This window comes from Micromys minutus, assembly GCF_963924665.1.
Source record: "Micromys minutus genome assembly, chromosome: 21".
NCBI lineage: Eukaryota > Metazoa > Chordata > Mammalia > Rodentia > Muridae > Micromys > Micromys minutus.
Genome location: NC_137956.1, coordinates 3,890,670 through 3,897,948, shown reverse-complemented (window position 1 = coordinate 3,897,948; position 7,279 = coordinate 3,890,670). Strand labels below are relative to the sequence as shown.

The 7,279-nt window shown below is 43.8% G+C and overlaps 1 pseudogene across 1 annotated transcript; it reads right to left on the bottom strand.

Annotated features, from left to right (window-relative positions):
- Nucleotides 1-664: 664 nt before the first annotated feature.
- On the bottom strand, nt 665-1,130 carry LOC308433919 (large ribosomal subunit protein eL21-like; annotated as a pseudogene). The gene has a single exon. The product of its transcript is annotated as a large ribosomal subunit protein eL21-like (transcript).
- Between the last annotated feature and the right edge of the window lie 6,149 nt (nt 1,131-7,279).

Sequence of the window (7,279 nt, the reverse complement as noted above, 5' to 3'; positions counted from 1 at the left end):
GCAGCCACCTGACTCCACCAAGAGTCATTACACACAGCTTTGTTTCATTTTAAATATGGTTTCTGGGGACTGAACCCCAGCCCTTCTTGCAAGGCATGAACTACACCTTCTGGGCTTTTATCTCCATCTCTGAATACAATGTCTTTAATAAAGGTAAGCAAGCTGCTGAGATCTACACTGATCTGCTGTGAAGCTTAGATCTTCATGAAAGAAATAGAAAGCAAAAGTCTATATAGAAGTACTTCTAGTTTGAACTTTAAGGTTAAGTTTTTGAGAGTCCAGAAGAGATGCCCGGGTGGTTAGAGGCACACGCTCTTAAAAAGGCACAAGTTCAGTGTCTATCACCAACTGGGTGGGTCACAACTGCCTGTAGCTTCAGCCCCAAGGGATCTGATGCCGTCTTCTGAACTCCATGGGCACTTGCACATGTGTGAACATAAACAGTCTCACACATCTACACATGCTGAGCACTTTAGTACATGTGTTCCCCGCTCTCTTCTGACTCTATGCATGATGTGACCTGCTGTGTCAAGCCTTTGCTTTGGGTTTCTCCCTATGAGAAATGTTGAACCATGAGTTAAAAGAAAACCTTTCTCCCATAAGTTGCTTTTGCTTTGTTTTGTTTTTTCACTTTGCAGTCTGGGACCTTTATTCCTCTTGTACATTAGGCCATGAATTCATAGGGAATGGGCTCCAGAAGCTCAGGCTCTTTTCCATTAGTCCTCACAAAGAACACTTCTCTGGGTGGCGCAGGCTGAACCCAGGTGCCCTTCTCCTTGGCTTCCTTTTTCTTCTGATCGTTCTCCTTCACCCGCTTCAGGAAGCCGTCTCTGCTCTTCAAGTGCTTGATGTTCTCAATCCGCACATTGATCCTCTTAGCCAGAATCTTGCCCTTAACTTGTTTGTTTACAATGATGCCCATGGCGTGCTGGGTGACATTGTAGAATTTTCTGGTTATTCCACGGTTACACTTCCGGGGCATTCCTCTCTGAACAGTGCCCATTCCCTGGATGTCTACAACACCTCTTGTAGATTCGCATGTATGTGGCCAAAGGAACAACTCCATGTTTCCTAAAAGGCCCAGAGAACATGTACCGAGTGCCCCTCCTCTTTCCCTTTGTGTTTGTCATGTTGGCGAGTTAACTGGAAGATGGCTGCGGCTGAAAAGCCATACGTTGCTTTTGCCAGGGTATTTTATCATAGGAAAAGAAACTAAGAGAGCAAATAAACCGCCTTTATCAGAATCCATGGAGAAAAAACAAAACAAAACATAACAAACAAAAAACCTGACTGCATGGAGTCTCCTCTGATACCCCTGTGTGCACTGTGGCATGTGCCCCCACTCCACTAATAATAAACAAAAATATAAAGACCTACAGGGTTTGGTGGAGATGGTCACAGACATAATTAAAGTCAAAAAGTAAAGAGTTTACATCTTGCAAATTTCTTCCTTATTCTATATTTTATCTCTGATGTATTGAATTATCTAGATAACTAGACATATTGAAGCTATATTTCATTTTAAACAGTTAAGAAAGGAAACATGCAAAAGTTAAAATTGTAAATTATTGACTACAAGACTCCCTGCCAGTTTGGATGAACTTTCACTTGTCTTTAGGAAACTTGGGTAAGATACTATTAAGATTCATGAAAAATCCTAACCATAGTATTTCATGACCCGAGCAAAGTTATCAGGGGACAGTTGTGCAAGTGAGCAGGTTATAATGCCATTATATCAGGGAATAAAGTTTATTCCCAACAAAGAATCTCATCACTATCCAACCTTGGGAGTTGCTTCTGTAAGCCACTGACCCTATACATCCCCAGATATAACAAAGTGGTTCTGTCTCATCGGACGATGCAGAAAAGGTGGGTGGGAAAGGAGACTGACCTTATATCATACTGTCGCCCAGAACGTGACCAGATACCTCAAAGCAGACACAAGCTGAGCTTGATCCAGCTGGAAGATCAACATAAGCGGAGGCTAGACCTCAAGTCTGGTGACGTAGTGCGCTTGTCAGCATTTGTTTAATTGTAGGATGATGGCTGAAAGCCCCGGAAGACTCCATGTTGCTGTGGTGACAGCCTCTGGAAGCTCCTCCTTTTGGCATCTGCTGCTCAGGTAGACTGTGATGTCAGCAGAAACCCCAAGATGGCATTCTTGCCTTAGTTTTCTAAATGATTCCTTTGACTCAAAAATCTTCACAAAACCCATAATCCTCACAAGGTTGAGTGATTCGATTTAAGGGAGAGAGGGAGAAAGTGACACTTTAATTTTATGGAATTGGCATTGCGTTCAGAGCAGATGATAAGGGAATCACACATGGGTGGTGATTTTAGGTACATACACTGGATTAAAAGGTCCTTGTTTAGAGCAATCTCTTGCTGCTGGTCAGCCATGCTGCCCACGAAGGATGCCCTGTTTCTATGCATTATCACTGAAGTGATAGGAGGCTCCCTTTTGACAGTCAGTAAGTCACGATGAGTCACAGAAAAGCTTACTCGATGAGCTACCCATCTAGCAAGGAGCAGGAGGAGGAGTATTCAAGATGCCAACCCAGAAGTGGAAAACTAAACTCTATTTGTCTCATTTAATTCCATTGTGCAATCTAGTGTCACTTCTTGTTTGACTGGAATCTTTCTAACAGTCCCGTGTTGTAGAACAGCATCGCCACTCACTTTGTGGCTCAAGCCGGTCTCCTGCAGGCACTCACAGCTGCAGTGAGTTCAAGGGTGCACCATCCTTGTCATGCCGGAGAGATAGTGTTCTACAAGCTCTTGCCTTCTTCTTGTTCCTTCTTCCGCTGTGTTCCCTGAGCCTTTGGGGGGAGGGTGCTGCTGCTGTTTTATGAGATGCAGTTCAGAGAGATGCTCTGTCCAGCGCAGTGGCTGTTGGGATGCTGTTGAAGAATCAGGGTGAGGGTCAGCTCATCCATCTTGTGCGTGTGGCCTCACCCTGCTGAGCAGATGATTCTCACTGATGCTTGAGCATGTTCGAATCTCTGCCGCTGCTCAGGTTGTTTTTAAAATCCAGTGTGCATGCACCCATCCCAGTGATCCACATCTCTCAGCAGAGATAGATAGGGGTTACCTCCCAGGTTTCCATCCCATCTACTTGAGTCTACAGAAGTCTACAATGCTCCTTTGCCTCTTTTTAAAAAAAGATTTATTTATTCATTATATATAAGTACACTGTAGCTGTCTTCAGACACACCAGAAGAGGACATCAGATCTCTTTACAGATGGTTGTGAGCCACCATGTGGTTGCTGGGATTTGAACTTAGGACCTCTGGATGAGCAGTCAGTGCTCTTAACCACTGAGCCATCTCTCCAGCCCCCCTTTGCCTTCTTAAAAATCGGTTTATGAATTGCCCACTATAGCTAACCAAGGAGCCCCAAGTTTGAGTCTTGAGTTCAGTATGCCTCTGAGCTGCCGGGCTGCCCTGACACCCAGCTCACACCTTCACTCGGCTGTTTCAAGGGCACCACAAATTCAGTGTGTCCAAAACCAAGATGCAAACCTCCATCTTGTGTCATCTACCCAGCTCACCAGTGCCAGCATCTGAAATACCAGTAAACTGGGGACTTCAGACTCATCCACAAGCCTCTCTTTCTCTCTAACCTCTATATCCAATATTCTTTCTAATCTTCTCAGATTTATATAATTACTTCTTACATTTGTGCACATTTCTTCTCCAATGCTGGGACACCAAATCCAAGACAATCTCACCTCTTGTCTAGAACATCTCATTTCCTCCCGATTCTTTTAAGTCCAGTGTCTGCAATGGGAGGAGAGCCATTTTACCAGAACACCAATCTAGCAGCATTGACCATTGTTTAAAATACATCTAAGTGCATTCTTGTTTATTGCTGTCACGATGAAGAACAAGGTGTTGGAACCTGTCCTGCATCTTCTGAATCCTCTCGGCTGCATCTGATTTGAGTTTAGCTCCTCCCGCTTACCTCACTTGTTCTAAAGATTTCAGCCCCCATCCCATTCTTGCTTGTTCCCAGACTGCTGGCTGCACCTTGTCACCTATCAGATTTCAGAGTAATGGCCATCATTTAACGAAAGGCTTCCCCGAATCCCACTGCTCCAGCCTGCCCTAGGTCAGATTGTTTTAGTGTTGTTCGATATCAGTGGGTGGCTGTCACCCTTCAAAGCACATGCCTCAGATTGATACCATATGTTGCTGGGTGTGACTGTCTGATGAGTATTTCACTTCCCATTATCCCCTAGGCTTGCTTTTCTCTCTTCATTTTTTACTGACTATAAACACAGGACCTGGAATATCTTTTGGTATTCGGTCAGTATTTGTGGAGAGACTGAGGAGTCAGAGTGGATAGGCAGGTTCAATTTTATTCATTCAGTTTTACTTCGTTTTAAACTGTGCTCTAGCTTTTCCGGGAGAATGGATATGAACTATCCTGTAATTCAGAAGTTTTCATAAACCTCAATTTGATTATTCATTCATGGTATTAAAGAGGATCAAACAAATACCATAGTGGGATTTTATCTTGACAGGATCTGTCATAACCCAGCTGACCCAGAACCTTCTTCGTAGCATGGAATGACCTTGACCATTCGATTCTCCCCCCAAACCTCCTAGGGTTGGGATAAGTTGTGCATACTGCCCACTCTTAGTTCACATGGTCCTGGGGGTTGAACCAGGGCTTTATAAATGATGCATAAACACTGCGCCATTGGAGCTACATCTGCACTCAGCACAGCTGTTTCTTAAATGGAAAAACAAGGTGGTAGGAAACAAAAAGGAAGTGCCTGCTCCTCCCATCACACAAAGTAGATGTTAAAAAAGGAATTTTAGCTATGCTTTAATTTGGAATATAGCTCACTGGTAGAGAGCTTGCCTAGCACGTGATAGGAGTTCACATTTCTCACAATTTGGTGTCCATATATGTATTGTGCAGGTATAGTTTTCTTCAGCAAATGAAGGACAAGATCACACAGAGAGAAGCTCCTGTTGGAGACTTCCTGCTCCCACTTGTAGCTGGGGAGCTGATGCAAATGTCAATTGTAGAGAGGCTTCATGAGAACTTTACTATTAAAGTCTGAAAACTATAGAACAGGCTGCACATAAAGAGAAAAGCATCTGCATTGGGCTGAGCTCAAAGCTTCTGACTCATCTGGGAGACATGATAACTCAGACATCACAGACAATACCATACTCACACAAAGGCATCCACAGAGCTGCCTTCAGAAACTGCTTCCACTCACAGCCCCGTTTCTATCCTGGTACTTTTTACATAATCCTGGTATTTATGTGTGTGTAATAGGTATGCAACCAAGTACTGACTGATGCTAAATTAGTAGCATTTTCTTTTAAGGATTTGTTTTTTTTATCTCTCTGTGTGTCATGCTCCACATCTGTGTAGGTGCATGCAGAGGCCAGAAGAAGCTATGGAATCCATATGGAATCTCTTGAAGCTGGAGTTACAGTCAGCTGTGAGCCACCTGATACAAATGGTGCGCAACCCAGGTCTTCTGCAAGAGCAGCAAATGCTCTTAACCAGTGAGTGATTCTCAGTTCCAAGGAACTGACTTAATATTCTTCAGCATGTGCACACTTTTACCAGTGACTATAGGAGAAAACAAATTTGTATACGAATAGGGAAGTGCTTCTTTATTTTTACATAAAGAATTAAATTTTGCTGAAAGTTTGGTACAACAAGCAGAACATCTTTGACATCTTTTTTTAGAGTCGATCAAGATTCTGATTAGTAATTATCAATGCTGAGAACCGTTTCACATGACATACAAAAGGACAAAACAGAAAATATTGGAAAACTTGCCCTAATCAGATGCTAAAATTCATTTAATGATTTTAAAACACAGCAACTCAATTTCTTCTTTCTTTGTCAGTCCTAGGGATTGAATCTAGGGTCTGGCAGATGCTAGCCAAGCACTCTGCCACTGAGCTATCTTCTAAACTGAAACACGGTTAAAATTCCTTTTCTGTTTTTCCATTTGCTTTCTGTCGTGGGAGGAGCAGCAAGCCACAGTTCAGGCGCAGAGTCTGAGGACAGCCTTGTGGAGTCGGCTTTCACCAGACGCGTGTAGGTCTTGGGGATTGAACTCGGGTCATCAGGCCTGGCAGCGTGTACCTTTACTCACTCAAACGGGAAATCTAAAAACTACACGCTCTAACGTGATCCATTCCAAAGGTATTGTGAGTTCGATACTTTTTACATGCTTAAGAATAACAGTAGGAAATGTGTAAAATCCTCGACTTTTGCAATTAAACCAGTGTTTCTTTAAGAGCGGAGGCATTTGTGTGTACAAAACAGCAACAAACACTGCCATTCAAAACACACAGTGCTTTCAAAACTGAGCGGAGGACTTTGGGAAGTGTTTGATGGCACTGTGGGACCCTATTGCATTTATTGTGCAAAGTGCACATGTGCATTCAGAGTGAAGGCTTCAGTGAATTCCCATGATGCAACTAGCGGAGACGCTGCCAGGAACACCCTGGAGTTATTATGTATTTTATTTTGAATTGAATTTTGATTGCTGGGCATTCAGAAAGCCTTTACCATTGTTCCCTGTGTCCTCAATTTCCACATTCTCTTATATGACCAACAGTTTATGAAATGGGGTCACGGATATGAAGATCAAGAAGAAGGAAGTCCAAAATGTGGAAGCATCAGTCCTCAAAGGGGGAGGGGGGCGGAAAAAATATAAGAGGAAATGCAGGGACAAAGAGTGGAGCAGGGTCTGAAGAAAAGGCCATCCAGAGACTGCCCCACCTGGAGATCCATCCCATGTGCAGCCATTAAACCCAGTCTCTGTTGCTGATGCCAAGAAGTACTGAGAGGAGCCAGATATGGATACCTCCTGAGAGGCTCTGCCAGAGTCTTAGCAATTCAAATAAGCATGCTTGCAGCTAACCATCAAACTGAGTACAGGGACCCCAGTGGAGGAATTGGAGAAGGGACTGAAGGAGCTGAAGGGGTTCGCAACCCCACAGGAAAAACAATATCAAGAAACCAGACCCCCTAGAGCTCCCAGGGACTAAACCACCAACCAATAAATACACATGGAGGGACCCATGGCTTCAGCCGCACATGTAGCAGAGGTTGGCATTGTCTGACATCAATGGGAGGAGAAGCCCTTGGTCCTGAGAAGGACCCAGTGTAGGGGAAAGCCAGGACATTGGGGTGGGAGGGGGTGGGTGAAAATGGGAACATCTTCATAGAAGCAGGGAGAGGGGGAGGGGGATGAGGGGATAAAATTTTAAATGTAAATACAGAGAATATCCAA